The following is a 15267-nucleotide window of genomic DNA, read 5'->3' as shown; positions in this document are numbered from 1 at the left end:
TTCATTCGCGGGATTGCCACGATCTCGATTGCCTCGACGGTCGGAATTGACATTCCGGTCATCAAGGTGAATGGGTAAGGAATTTTGTCGGTGAAGGTTTTGTTGTTGGGGTGTTCTTTGAGTGTTGTTGGGGTTTTGGTTTTGGTTTCGGAAAGGTGGTGTGGGTGGTCCAGAGTTGTTATTGCCACCTGGTTGCTCTTGAGGTAAAGGTTGGACATTTTGAGCGGGATTGAAGTTGCTTCGGTATTGGAATTGGTTCGGGTTTTGGTTTGAATTTTGGTTCGCCATTGAATCGGTCTCAGTGGATGGTGTAATTTGTGGTGTTTGGGTGGTTTGGTTAGAGACAAGTGTTGCTTCCAACCGGCTTGCTAAATTCCTTCTTGCAACTCTTTCGATTTCCGGTTCGTAGATTAACGGTGAAGTCCTCCCGGAGTTTCGCGTACGCATGCACCACCTGTAACCTGCACAAGTAACACACCCACGTAACAAGGAAAAAGACAAAGTATAAGAAAAGAACTATGCAATTTAAACAGTTAATCACATAAATTCAAACGATATCCAAACACAAAGCGCACGCACTCCCCGGTAACGGCGCCAAAATTTGATCGGAGTGTCGCGCTCCGGTCAAAGATAATATTTATAACCTTAATTACCCTTAACAATTAGCTAGTGGTAGCAAGGGGTCGAACCACGAAGAGTATGTGGTTTGTGAATGGATTTGGGTGAATTCTCAAAAGGTGTCACAATTATGAAGCTTGCTATCTTGTTTTTATGTATTTTTGTTTGATTGAAAAGATGTGAATTAAAATTACTAAAGTAATTGGGTTGATAACATGATTAACAATTGCAAGAATGTAATTAAAGGTTTAAACAAGATAGAGAAAACAAGGCTCACACCCGGTTCGGTAATTACAATCCTAGGGTTCTTACACGTTTCAAATTTGATTCACTTGAATATGTTATTAACGGATTTCTATCATCAAAGCTTAGGTGCCAATTGCTATCAACGCATATCACGGACCACAATGCACTTCGTTACTTCGGACAAGTAAAACCTTTTGAATGACAGGCATAATTGCACAAATTCATTTCGCAAAGTCATAACTTTATCATCGTTCGACAATTCACAAATTCAATTCAAATGCAAGACAAATGTCAATCAATTCAAATACAATTCAAGTTGTCACAAAATCAAACTAAAACATTGTTCAAACCCTAGACTTACAATAACCTACATCAGGGTGAAACCTCCAAGAAATTAGCCGTGCATGATCGATAGGACTTGATCACCGGATGAAGAGAGCTTGAACATCATCATCTTGAAGCCTTGAAGTGGTGGAAATAGTGATTAGGGTTTGGAATGATTGATGGTGATGAATGGATTGGAAAGGTGAATGATGATTAGGGTTGTAGAAGTGATGATGATGATCGAATGTTTGATCCAATGATTCGGGTGATGAATATTGATGGTAGGTGGATTGGTGATAAAAGACAGATGAGAATAGGCTCCAAGATCACTTTCAAAACTCTAGAAAAGTGTAACTCCCCGAATTGAATACTTCCCAAGTCCTTTTATTCGTTCCAAGACCAAAGAATCAAAAAAATCACGATCCCACTTCTGACGAGCCGTCGCCAACGGCCATAAGGTCCGTCGCCGATGGTATGCGCAAGTTCCGAAAGTTGCCGACGGCTAATCTCACTGTCTACGGACTTTTCAGGCGACGGTTAATTATATGGGGCGTCGCCGACGGCTCCTTTGGGCGTCGGCGACGGTGCTTAGATTTCTCAATTTCTGTTTTTCGCATTCCTTGCTCCCGGTTGACCCGTTTCGCTTCCCGATGGCTCGTTTTTCATCCCGGTGACTCGTAAAGCTCCCAAAAAGCTCCTTAAACTCCTCTAGACCTGGAAAATACATATCTAATCAAAAGTAGGCTATTCGGAATTAAAACTTGTGTAAAAACATTAAATTAAACAATTACGATCACCGGTTTTCACCCACGTATCAGGTTCCGCTGCACCGCTTGAGACCTAACAAGTGGTATCGGAGCTTTGGCTAGTTGTACACACGAACGTACGAAGACGTTTCGCAGTAGGAGGTTCGTATTAAGTTCAGAAGTGATGATTAGGGTTTTTTGGTTGGGTCGGCGCTGACTACAGGCTGACAACCAAAAGAATCCGTTGAATCGTTGTTGGCGTCCGAGTACCATCGTCGTTATCTAATAACAACTCCATTCCTCTTGATTCTCCGGCTAAGCTTGAAAAACATGTTTATATGTTTATGATAAATTTTCTAAAAGAAATGTATTGGTAGTATTTTATCTAATGGACATAGGTATACTCATTATAGTATATTAAATGTTACCATTGAAGAGCTATGTACACGGGTGTATATAGTTGTCATAGTTCTCAACATGATATTGTTTGTGAAATAAATGTGTTCTTGTTCGTTTGTGAAATAAACCAACGTTAGTTTCATTTACAAGCTTAATAAGAGGTTAACTAAGAGCAATAACTTTCTGTTAACAGGACAAAATGATATGCATGCCAAACAACTAAATACTAACTTATTGTGACAATTATTCCCTAGATTCTATTAGCATATAAAGAAGCTATACATGGGATACATGAGAGATGCAACTATTTAAAAACAAAATTTACTCTAGAATTCTTCTCTCTTAATTTAGACCCAAGAGGGAAATACACGCCCCCAATTGACTATTAACTTATACTAAATTGCCTTTATAAGCAATATTTCCTTCTTTGCATATAAAGTTAATTATTATAAAATTTAACAATTAACATATTAAAGACACTCCTTTGGGTTTCTAGACCAAACCGAAACACGGGCGTTTTTTTTATAAAAACTATAGAACAATAGAACGAAAAACAAAACTAAATAAAGCGATTCCGGCATAAGCCAAACATAATTTAACAGCAACAAGCCTTTCTAAACTTCAAAGATTTTCGGTACACACTTTCTTTCATGGAAGTCTTATAAGATACTTGGTCTCTTCCAACAAACAGAAACAAACAAGTCGACTTACTTTATCAGACAAACGAATCAAGATACCCATACCTATGTCGTTTGTTGTACTGTAGCAAGCTCGAATAAATCCAGTTCGACACGCCAATGTAAAGTGTTTCATCATCAGGACTAAGAGAGACACCAGCTATCTCCCCAAATAAATCAATCTCTTGTCGTTTTTCATAGTTTAGCTTGGTGTTGTAGACATGACAAAATCCGCAGCTTCTGCAACCACCAAAAACTGCCCGTCTGATGAAAAACGAACTGATCGAACCGCGACCATGTTGCCTTTAAGAACCGAGACCGAGGTTGCAAGATTTCTTATATCCCATAGCCTACAAGTCTTGTCTTGATTGCCTGTAGCAAAGATTCGGCCATCTGGATGCCATGCGGATGCAAACGAGTAGTCTAGGTGGCCTTCCACTGTGGCAGCCCTCTGCCAAAAAAAATATATGAGTAACCAAGAATGATGACATTATCTAAAGAAGAAAATACGAAAATTAAAATGAAGAGTTAAAATAATATATTGTATTCACACGTTCTTGCCTTTCCACTTGAAGAGTCTACAAGCAATCCATTAAGATGATCCCCAACTACAGCTATGAGTTTGCGATCCGGGCTCAAGGATATATGCTGCAACGATAAGGAAACGGGTCAGTCAGGTTAAAAGACATAGAAAATGTATTCTATATTATCATTGTAACTAAAATCTTTCGTAAAAGTGTTTGCAGGTAGGCCAAACCCGACCTTAACAATTTTGATTCGTACTTAAAAAATAAATCTTTTGGCCAGAACCCATTGTAACCCGTGACCCAATCCGCCCATCTTGGGCTATAAACGAACCGAACGTTCAGCGACTAGTTCGTGAACTGTTCAGCGGTTCGTTCATTTAATAAAGGAGCAAACATGAACAAGAAATTTCGTTCGATAAGTTAAACAAATTGTTTATGTTCGTGAACGTTCGGTAATGTGTTCATTTATGTTCATTCTTCTTAAGGATGTTTATGTTATATATTTATTTTATTGGTTTTAGTTTCTAGAAATTTGAAACCATGGTTATAATTTTGCTGCTGCCAACATCCCTCATTTGAGCATTTCAATTTCAGTTTGTGTTAAAGCTCGACAAATTTCTTAAGTCTAGTGTTTATTATATTTATGATAATTATGTCAACTATGTTGGGATAGTTATGTTAAGTATTTAGGTACTTATTTATTTTTTTGGTGGACTCTTCGTAATTTTTCAGATGAAAAATACAGCTTTTATTTTAAAATGTATATATAACGTTTGTTTGTGTTCATTTATGTGAAAGTTTCTCTGGTATCTTATTTCTGAATGCATGATACAATGGAAACAATCCTATTATATAGGGATAAATACAATGATAACCCTAGTCCTATTTTAGGAATAGATATATATACAATTACAAGATAATATCAACTATACAAAAATATAATTATCTCCTAAATCAGTGTCGGCTAAGACTCCCACGTAGTTTGAGCGGTCGGCGGACAGACGCTTAAAGTGGATCGAAAGGACTGAAATAACTGCTTTGAGAGTCCTTTATTGAAAATATCAGCGTACTGAAGTGAAGATGAACATGAAGCACACGAATGCCCCCAACTTTAACCTTTTCTCTCATAAAATGAATGTCAATCTCAATGTGCTTAGTCTGTTGATATTGAACTGGGTTATCAGATAAATAGACCGCCGAGACATTATGACAATAAATCACAGAAGCTTGCCTGAGAGGGATCTGTAGCTCGAGTAATAAATTTCGAATCCAAGTAGCCTCTGCAACTGTGTTTGCAACCCCACGATATTCTGCTTCAGCACTGGATCGAGAAACTGTTGGCTGCCGTTTGGAAGACCAAGAAATCAAGTTATCTCCAAGAAAAACACAGTAGCCGCTCGTTGAGCGACGTGAATCAGGGCACCCACCCCAATCTGCATCCGAATATGCAACCAATGAATGCGATGCAGATTTAATTATTCGAAGTCCATAGTCGATGGTACCCTGTAAATACCGAAGTATACGGTTAAGAAAAGCGTAATGTGGGTCACGAGGCTCGTGCATAAATAAACACACCCGCTGCACAGCATATGAGATATTCGTTCTAGTAAATGTGAGGTACTGTAAAGCACCTGCAAGGCTTCGATACAAAGTAGGATCCAAAAACAAAGCCCCATCTGTAGCACTTAATTTAGCAGAGAGATCCACAGGAGTTGTACATGGTTTGCACGTTGACATGGAAGCCTGAGCAATGATGTCACGCGTGTACTGAGATTGATCTAAGAAAAGACCGTGAGACTCACGAGTAACCTTAATACCCAAAAAATGGTGTAACTGACCCAAATCTGTCATAGCAAACTCTCGTGAGAGCAAGCGAATAATCTTCGGTAGAAATATGTCTGAGGAAGCTGTAAGCACAATATCATCAACATATAATAACAAATATGCTGTGTGAGGACCCCTGCTATAGATGAAGAGAGAGAGTTATCACAGACATTGCTCTGAAACCCTGTGATAAGATATATGTGGCAAAACGGGTGTACCAAGCACGAGGGGCCTGTTTAAGTCCATATAAGGAATTCTTAAGCCTGCAGACATATGTGGGGTATCGTTTATCAACGAAACCTGGTGGCTGATTCATAAAAACAGTCTCATTCAAATTACCATGAAGAAAAGTGTTTTTAACATCAAGCTGGTGAATATGCCACGAACGGGAAACAGCAACTGATAGCACGGTGCAAATAGTTGCCAGCTTAACAACCGGACTAAAGGTTTCATCACAAACAACACCTACTGTTTGAGATTTCCCGTTAACGACTAAACGTGCTTTGTACCTTTCAAGTTAGCCATCACATTTAAATTTGTGGCGAAAGAACCACATACATCGAATGACCGGTTTATCAACCGGGCAGGGGACCAATTCCCAAGTATCATTTACCTGTAGTACACTAAATTCTGCCTGCATGGCATGTAACCAATGAGGGTCGGTAAAAGCTTTCGAGTAGGAGGTAGGCACGGGAAAGATTGGTGTGGTCAGGAGGGTATGTTTTGATTTAGAACGGGTGGTAATGGGATGGGTGTTAAGCTGTGGTGGGGCTGTAGGAGCAGAAGGAACAGCCGTAAACGGGGCTGTCGCAGCTGCTGTGGGGCCAGCCGAAGATGATGCAGCTGAGGCAGAACCATCCGAAGCTGCTGTAGCTAATGTAGGGCCAGCCGAAGCTGGTGCAGCTGCTGTGGGATCGGTCTGAGGGTGGTTTTTGGGACAACAAGTATAGGTAATGGGGAAGGGTGATGTAGTATGTAGGTTTGGTTGGGCTAGGTGAAGGTTGGGTGGATGTGGTGGTGGGTTGGGCCGAGAAAATGTGAAGTCGGGTGGTGGTTGGTCATCAAGGAAGTTGTAAGTGGTGGGGGGTGTAGGGATTGTGTAAGGGAAGGTGTGCTCATCAAAGGTGACATGACGAGAGATAGAGACCTTGCCGGTTGTAGGGTCGAAGCACCGGTATCCCCTGAAATCAGGAGGATAGCCAAGGAAGATGCAACGAACAGCACAGGTGTGGAGTTTGTGAGGTGTGGTGGCTGAAGAGTTGGGGTAACACGCGCATCCGAACCCTCGTAAGTGTTCATATGTTGGGTGACGAAGGTATAGGGCAAATGTTAGTGTAAAGAAGTTAAGGCATTTAGTAGGTAGGATGTTGTGAAGGTAAGCGGCAGTGTGTAAGGCCTCCACCCAAAAGGAAGGTGGAAGATGTGTGTGTATGAGTAAGGCACGAATGATGTCGTTTAAGCGGCGAATCATTCGTTCGGCACGACCATTCTGGGATGATGTTTGAGGGCAAGAAAAATGGAATAGAAGGCCGTGTTGAGTTGCAAAGTTTTTAAAAGCATGATTGTCAAATTCACCACCCAAATCACACCGGAAGGTTTTGATGTTTCGATTAAATTGGGTGGCAATCATCTTGTGGAATTTAACAAATGTGGGGAAGGTTTCGGATTTGAATTTTAATGCATAAACCCAGATAAAGTGGGAAAAACTATCTATTAAAACCATATAATATTTATATCCGGTTTTACTGGGTATTGGGGAAGTCCACAAATCACAGTGTACAACGTCGAAAGGAGTAAAAGTAAAAGAATTAGATTCATAAAATAACAACCATTTACTATTCGACAGTTGACAAGAATCACAAAACTTAGAACCATGGTTTTTATTACATGAAAAAGTAAAACGACGACTAAGAAGATCCAAGACTTGAGCGCCGGGGTGTCCAAGTCGATCATGCCATGGTAAGGTACTTACGGTGGTAGAGCAAGCTTGAGGCGGAAGTGTTGGTGGAGTGACTAGATAAAGGTTTCCCGTGCTATTGTGGCGGGAAAGGAGGCGTCCCGTTTTGAGGTCCTTCAAAGAAAAACCAAAGGGATCAAATTCTATTGAAACGTTATTGTCACAGGTAAATTTACGAACAGATAAAAGCTTTTTAATGATTTGTGGACTATAAAGTAGGTCGGGTAGGATGTAGGTCCGATTATGAATCGGGAGAAAGCCCGTACCAGAGGCCTCAATTGGTAAAACATGACCATTTCCAACAAGTAATTTAGTATGTACAGGAAAAGAACTAGGGTGTTTGATCATACCTTGAGTATCAGTGACATGTTTCTCAGCACCGGTGTCAAAGTAAGAATTCGAATATGTGTATTGGAGCTGCATTGCATTGAACGCGGCGCTTAGTGCTGATGGATTGAGAGCATCAAAACCTGTGTATTGAGGACCGCCTAACTGTCCCGAGGGAAAACCTGCATAATGGGCCGATGGGTTAGTATTATGAGACGGGTGGGACGGTGGTTGGTTGGGCCTCCATGATTTTTGGGTTGGATAAGGGCAGGGTGGAGTGTTCCACCAAGCCCATTGGAGGTAAGAGTTGTTTTGAAAGGCCCAGTTCGTTTGGGAGTTTCGATTTCCCCTACCGCGTCCGCGCCCGCGAGTCTGCTGTCTGCGGCCCCTGCCTTTGCCCGATAGTAATTCTGCTGAGAGTTTTGCTGCTATTGGGAACTGTTCTGCTGCTGATTCGGCCAGTGTTCCTGGGGCTGATTGGTCTGCAGCTGTTGATTAAGCGGTAGCTGGTTGGAGCTGGCTGTGGGGGCTGCAAGAATGGAAGATGATTGTTTGTTTCGGGCTTCTTGGCGGATTACTTCATCAGTAAGAATTGTCCGTGCAAGATCCCAGTCGCCCAGTCGGCCCCTTGAGAGTTATTAAGAGCAGCAGTAGTATCAAACTCTGGGGATAATCCCCGAACAAGTTGCAGCACGAGTCGTTTTTCGGTAATAGGTTGGTCAACGTCAACAAGTTGGTTCGCCAAATCTTTCAGTTGTTGACAATAATCATCAACTGAACTGCAGGCAGCGAGGGTTAGATTGACGAACCGGGTTTCAAGGGCTGCGACTTTGGCTTGCTTGTTGCTCAAGAAGTGTTTTTCGAGCCAAAGCCAGGTATGACGTGCAGACGTCTCTGTGTCAAGGAACCGACCTAGAAGATCATCTGAGATGGTACTATAAATCCATTGAGAAACTAGAGCGTCTAGTTCCTTCCATGAATCATAGGATGGGTCTGTTTCGGTGGGGGCTGGGGTATCGTCAAGATGATCTAAAACCTTATAGGCTATGGCGTGAAACTTGAAAAGTTTCACCCAAGAAGTGTATGTGACTTTTGTTCCGTCTAGAGTACGGATCTTGGTGTTTATGTTAGAGATAGAATAGGCTGGTGTAAGGTTTTGCCTGTAGTGTTGTTTTCTGTTTGAAGGTTTAGCCATGGGTTCGACTAAAAGAGGCTGCAGTAGGTTATTGGCTGAAAAAGGTTAGGGTTTGGTGCAGGATAGTGATCAAATTAGGGCTGCAGGGGTATCGAACAAAAAGGATCGACAAAGGTTGCTGGGTTATCGACTGCAGTGATCGAAGAAAACAAATCAAGAACCAAAGCTCTTGATCAAAAAGGAAAGAAAAAGAAGAAACCGGGTAGTCAGAACCGAAGCTCTAATACCATGAAATTTTCTCTGGTATCTTATTTCTGAATGCATGATACACTGAAAATGATCCCATTATACAGGGATAAATACAATGATAACCCTAGTCCTATTTTAGGAATAGATATACACAATTACAAGATAATATCAACTATACAAAAATATAATTATCTCCTAAATCAGTTTCGGCTAAGATTATGTTCATGAACATTTGTTTGTGTTTGTTTACGCTTGGTAAGTGTTCGTGAACAGTTCATGAACATATTCATTTCCTTAATGAACAAACACGAACATAAAATCTTGTTCGGTAAGTGTTCGTGAACCGTTCATGAACATGTTATTCCTTAATGAATGAACACGAACAAGCCAGTGTTCATGTTCGTTCGGTTCGTATACAACCCTACGCCCACCGTATCCATATTAAGAAACTCACATTCACCGGCCAGGGAAAACGGAAATGATTCACGAGCTGAAATCCATCCATATCGTATTCCCTCACACCACAATCGTTGTTTGACGTCAGAAAATGCTTTCCACCGCTACAAAGTGACAAGAGTAGTATACAAGTCAACGAACTAACAATAATATGTTTTGTAGTATACAAACAAATCATAATACATAATTACCTCAGGGCGGGGTATATCTTAATAGCGGTTGTTAGGGCATTGTCTTCATTAATTACTCTTGTACAAAAGCAAACGCCTTGTTGATATAATTTCTGCATCATTTAATAACACGTGCACATAACAAGATACGGACGGGACTATATCAACGACGTTTATATAAAATACAAGATTCGGATGATTAAAATACCTTGCATACAAGCTCTCCTTCAGCGCCTCCGGCAACCAGAAAATCATCATTGACTGCTAATGTACTAATATCAGTTTGCATAAATCCTTCCAACAAGCTTCCATCATGTTTCTGTGGGCCTAAATAAACTATCAACAAGATTTAAAAATATATATCAGGAACATTACAAAACTTATGATCAAAATAAAGTACCTCAGTAGGTGCTACGTGCCCAGAGAAATTAAGAATTTCGGTTAAGTTTTGTGACACTGATGACCAGTGCATGATTGAGTCGTTAGACACGACATACACATCATGCTTTGAGGTAGCGCATACCATGTTCCTTAACTGTACACATTTTTTATGGCGGTTAATAGAAATTACGTGATTGAACATTTGAACGAACAGAATGTAACGGTGGAAACCTGAAAATGAACGGCCGTAGGCGTCACTGCTCTAGAATTATGAAAGAAGTCGTAGTAGGTACCACCTTTCGACGTTTGTTTGTATATCTGAACACGTAAAAGGTTGCAATGATATCAAAAGTGGAAATCACTTTTACGTATACAAGCGACAGGATTGTTAATTGTACCATATCAGCAGTTTGACCGGATAAGGGAATGTCTTCATAGTTTACGTATTGGATGAGCCTTCCACGTCGATATTGTTCCCTTGTTAAACGCATCCCCTCCACGAAAGCCCTGAATATCTTTACCGGTTCTTGCTTGAGCAGCGGACGTATCGAACCGTAACCAATTTGATCTTCATCGTCGGTTTCTTCATATGTATGGTCAGAAGAATCTGATATGTCCCCATACTCCGCCATGTAATCTATTCAATCAACTTGGTTACGCACATTCAATCAACAGTTAGTGTGCATGAAAACTAAATAGCTACAATTACTTCCAAAATAGGGAAAAAAGACCAATTTAAAGTATGCTCAAGAAACCATAAGGAATGAACATAAAAGAGACCCTAATTGATCAATTAACCTAACAAAAACGGAAATGAGAAAACCCTACTCAAATTGCTGAAATTTATGATCCAGAAAGGATCAATGAGTGAAATCAAAATAGTAACTAAAACAAAGGTTTAAATTACTTATAGAGCAGAAATTTGGAAAAGATCCTCCACTTTTTTGTTTTTTGTAACGGATTCAGATCGAGGTATGAATCAGCTCAATCTTTCTTCCAGTTGTGTTTAAAAGAAAAGGGGAGATGAAAATGGTGGAATATACATAGAAATGTAACACATGTAACACACGTCACGTTATGTAATGCATATCGCGTAATATGATGTAATGCGATGTAATATGATATAAAGTGATGTAATATAATGTAATACGATGTAATATGATATAAAGTGGTGTAATATAATGTAATACGATATAATATGATATAGTGTAATGTGATATAAAGTAATGTGTAACATTTATTATTTATTATTATAATTATATTAGTTTATTAACATCATCATAAATATTTTATTATTTACCGTTTCAAAGTTCCAAACCAATCTGCGGCAACTTCTTAAGACCGATACCCATCAAACACGTCTATAGTTGCATCATTATTTTCAAATGAAACTAACCAAAATTCTCTGTGTTTGAACCTAGATCCCTTATTGTTACAACACTCTTAGTAAGCTAAAACAAAATTTCTTTTTTCATATTTTTTTAACGGAGTACCTAGATCGAAGTATAACTGAAATGTTACAAACCTACTTAAAAAACTAACGAAATGAACAGTAGGGTTGAACCACAGATCATATACTTCCTCAAGAACATGATAGTAAATAGATAAGAGGAAGTAACTATGAAACTATAAGAACAATACACAACATCGGAACAAAAACACATACATCCAACTATATGTATCAAGCAATAGTATATCCTAGATAAGAATGAGGTGCGAACTCTTGGGGAACGTTGTAAAGTTTTGTTAACAAGATTAATTGGCATTACTAGTTAAGCTAGACAGAGTAGTTTTGATGGTGCTTAACCTAACTGCAATAGGAAAGCAGTTAAAGTAAATACAGAAGACTATTGATTATTACCAATATGGATATAACTATATAAGATCATTTTAGTCTCGACTCACCCTAGCTTTGGTTAAAAATTAAGCAAAAGAATCTAACGTGAACGTTTAAGTGAGATATCAACTACAAAAGTCAAGTGACATAAATGGAACATATATGAATCTTGATTGCTATTTAGTGATTTCTTTTCCATTTTGACTTAAACTGAACAACTATGAAACTTGGTTATCTTTTAGTAAACTCTTTTCATCGCTATTACCTCCTACTTCAAGTTAAATTTGAAAAAATAATCAGTAGACAGTAAGTAGGATTCATATATGTTCCATTTAGAACACTTCATTTTTTTAAAGTTCACATTAATAAATAAAAAGAAACTCACATTCACTGGCCGAATAAAAAGATAATGATTCACGAGTTGAAATCCATCCATATCATATTCTCTCACACCGCAATCGTTGTTTGACGCTGTAAAATGCATTCCACCGCTACAAAGTGACAGAAGTAACAAAAAAGTCAATGCACTGACAAGAATATACTGTGGAGTGTATATTTAGATCACAAATCAGAATTACCTCAGGGTATTATTTATCTAAACAGCTTTTGTTTTCATAAGTTGTTCTTGTACAAAACCTGACTCCTTGTTCATACAATCTCTGCATATTACATAACAGATAAATGACTAAACAACAATACTTTATACAATAATACAAAACACAATTTGATCGTAACATTAAACAGAAAGTAACTCCCTTTGAACAGTGGAAACTTCCCATTAACAGGCATAGAAAAAAGAAACATTTAGGGGGCGTTTGGTTCGCGGAATGAATTGGAATTGGAATTATAATTTGAATAGGAATTAGAATTTAAAGGAATTGGATTTGGAATCTAAACATTCCAATTGGAATTGGAAATTGTTGGAATTGGAATCTCAATTCCATTTTTGTTGTGTTTGGTTGTCAAATGAATTGGAATCCATCACCCCGGCACCCACAACCACTAGTACGTGTCGAAACGGTTCGATTCGAAACGGTACGGATCGAAATGGTTCACGTCAAAACGGTTCGGGTCGAAACGGTCGCATCGAAACGGTATGGGTCGAAACGGTTCGCGTCGAAACGGTTCGATTCGAAACGGTACGGGTCGAAATGGTTCGCGTCGAAACGGTTCGGGTCGAATCGGTTCAGTTCGAAACGATTTGATTCGAAATGGTACGGGTCGAAATGGTACGGGTCGAAATGGTACGGGTCGAAACGGTTCACGTCGAAACGGTATGCGTCGAAACGGTTCGCTTCGAAACAGTACGGTTTGAAACGGTTCGCGTCGAAACGGTTCGATTCGAAACGTTACGGGTCGAAACGGTTCGCGTCGAAACGATACACGTCGAAACGGTACAGTTTGAAACGGAACGGTACATGTCGAAATCGTTCGCGTCGAAACAGTACGGGTCGAAACGGTTCGGATAGAAACGGTGCGGGTCGAAATGATCGAAGATTCCAATGAATATACTTTAATTCCTTCACATATAGGAAGGATTTTGAATTCCTTTAGTTAAAGGAATTTGAAAGAATTCATGCCTAATTCCAATTCCAATTCCATTGTCAACCAAACACACGAAGGATAGAATTGGGATTCCAATTCCATCAAATTCTGTGAACCAAATATTTTAAGAGATGGAATTCAAATTCCAATTCCATTAAATTCCACTGAATTCCTGCGAACCAAACACCCCTTTAGTTCATTTGTTTGGATGTTGTAGATGATTTTCATGGCAGTTAAAGATACGTAATTCTTACAAACAAAAGCTTGTAAAAAGTTGCCATGATATCGTACAAACTACAAAGGAATCATTTTTATATATATACAAGCAACATGAGCGTACCTTATAGACAGCATCGCACGATAAGAGAATGTTTTCATAGTTTCTGTACTTTCCCGTTCTTGCTTGAGCATCGGACATATCTGTCACATTTATAAACTATTAAACATTAAAACTTTGAATATCTAGCAGATAACACTACATCTAACGTTTAATTAAAAAATTTGACTGACCATATCATGATCATCAAGACTTTGATCTCCACCACTCTCTTCTTCTTCTTCTCCATCCACATAGTTTGCAATATCCAAGCGTATCCCCTTCTTCTGCCATTTTATCTGTTTGATCAAATTCGTGATGGTGCATCTAATCAAGCACGGGTTAAGATTTTTCTTCTTCCTCAAACAATGAATGCAAGTGGTAGACAGCCAAAAGGAGACACATTTAACTTCCATACGAGGTACCCCCCCCCCCCCCCCCCACACACACACACACAAAAATCAAACGATATATAAAGGGATTTTGTAAAGATATCAATTGAAAATCCAACTCGAAAACAAGTTAAATTGCAACAAGATCATCTATTTACAAGAAACAATCTACTAGGAAAAAGCAAATACAAACAAATAATGAAAGAAATGGAAGTAACTTAGACGAGGCATAAAAACAAACAGTTGGTGTGCATGTAAACTTAACAGCTACATCATTTTCTTCAAATAAAAGGAAAAAAAGAAACCCTAATCCATCAATCACTAACACTTACGATCAATAGTGTTGTTCAGCGTCACAGATCATTCACATTCAACAATTGATTGATGTCAAGAATCATAAAGAAGTATGTTTCTTGACATCAATTGGTAAATGTGGATGACATGCGGCAGGAGAGCGAGTGCTAGGGATTCTAAATTCTTCATACAGCTTTCCCACCAAATTTTACAAAAAAAAAAAAAAAAAAAAAAAAAAAAGTGGTGATTTGAAAAAGACGAAATGAATGCACCATGAGTAGGCCACCCACGGGACGGTGTGTTCGACGTGGAGATCAGGCTTCCATACCACTTTTTCACATTCATTTTGTGGTCTAAGGGGGCACCGGCACCGTCCTTTTGACATGGACGTCTCTCGTAGATTGTTAGTACTAAACACTAGGGAGCAAACATAACACATTACTTGTTTTAAATGCATTTCCCTGTTATGTTTGCACCCTAATCTTTAGTACTAACAACCCAGGAAGAGACGTGGATGCTTGCACCCTAATGTTTTAAACACATTACATGACTCATAAAAGATACTCCCTCCGTCCCATTTTAGATGTCATGGGACCCACATTCACACAATTTAAGAAATATTTGAGTATTTTATTTTTTGAGTTGTAAAATGACAATAATGTCCTTAGAAATGACAATTAAATTGGGACAACAAAAAATGGAAGTTTGTAATGGTAAGGGCAAAACTGGAAATTATATTTACATTTTTGGAAATGACAATTAAATTGGGACAACCAAAAGTGAAAATTTGGACATTTAAAATGGGACGGAGGGAGTATTAAATTTATACAATGTTCAAAACCTGTAA

At 39.0% G+C, this 15267-nt stretch overlaps 1 pseudogene; it reads right to left on the bottom strand.

Moving 5' to 3' along the window:
- Nucleotides 1–2907: 2907 nt before the first annotated feature.
- Nucleotides 2908–14811, bottom strand: LOC110942129 (annotated as a pseudogene).
- Nucleotides 14812–15267: the final 456 nt, after the last annotated feature.

The sequence above is a fragment of the Helianthus annuus genome, chromosome 11 (genome assembly GCF_002127325.2).
Source record: "Helianthus annuus cultivar XRQ/B chromosome 11, HanXRQr2.0-SUNRISE, whole genome shotgun sequence".
NCBI lineage: Eukaryota > Viridiplantae > Streptophyta > Magnoliopsida > Asterales > Asteraceae > Helianthus > Helianthus annuus.
The sequence above is the reverse complement of the archived record's forward strand: the minus strand, read 5'-3'. Positions and strand labels throughout refer to the sequence as shown.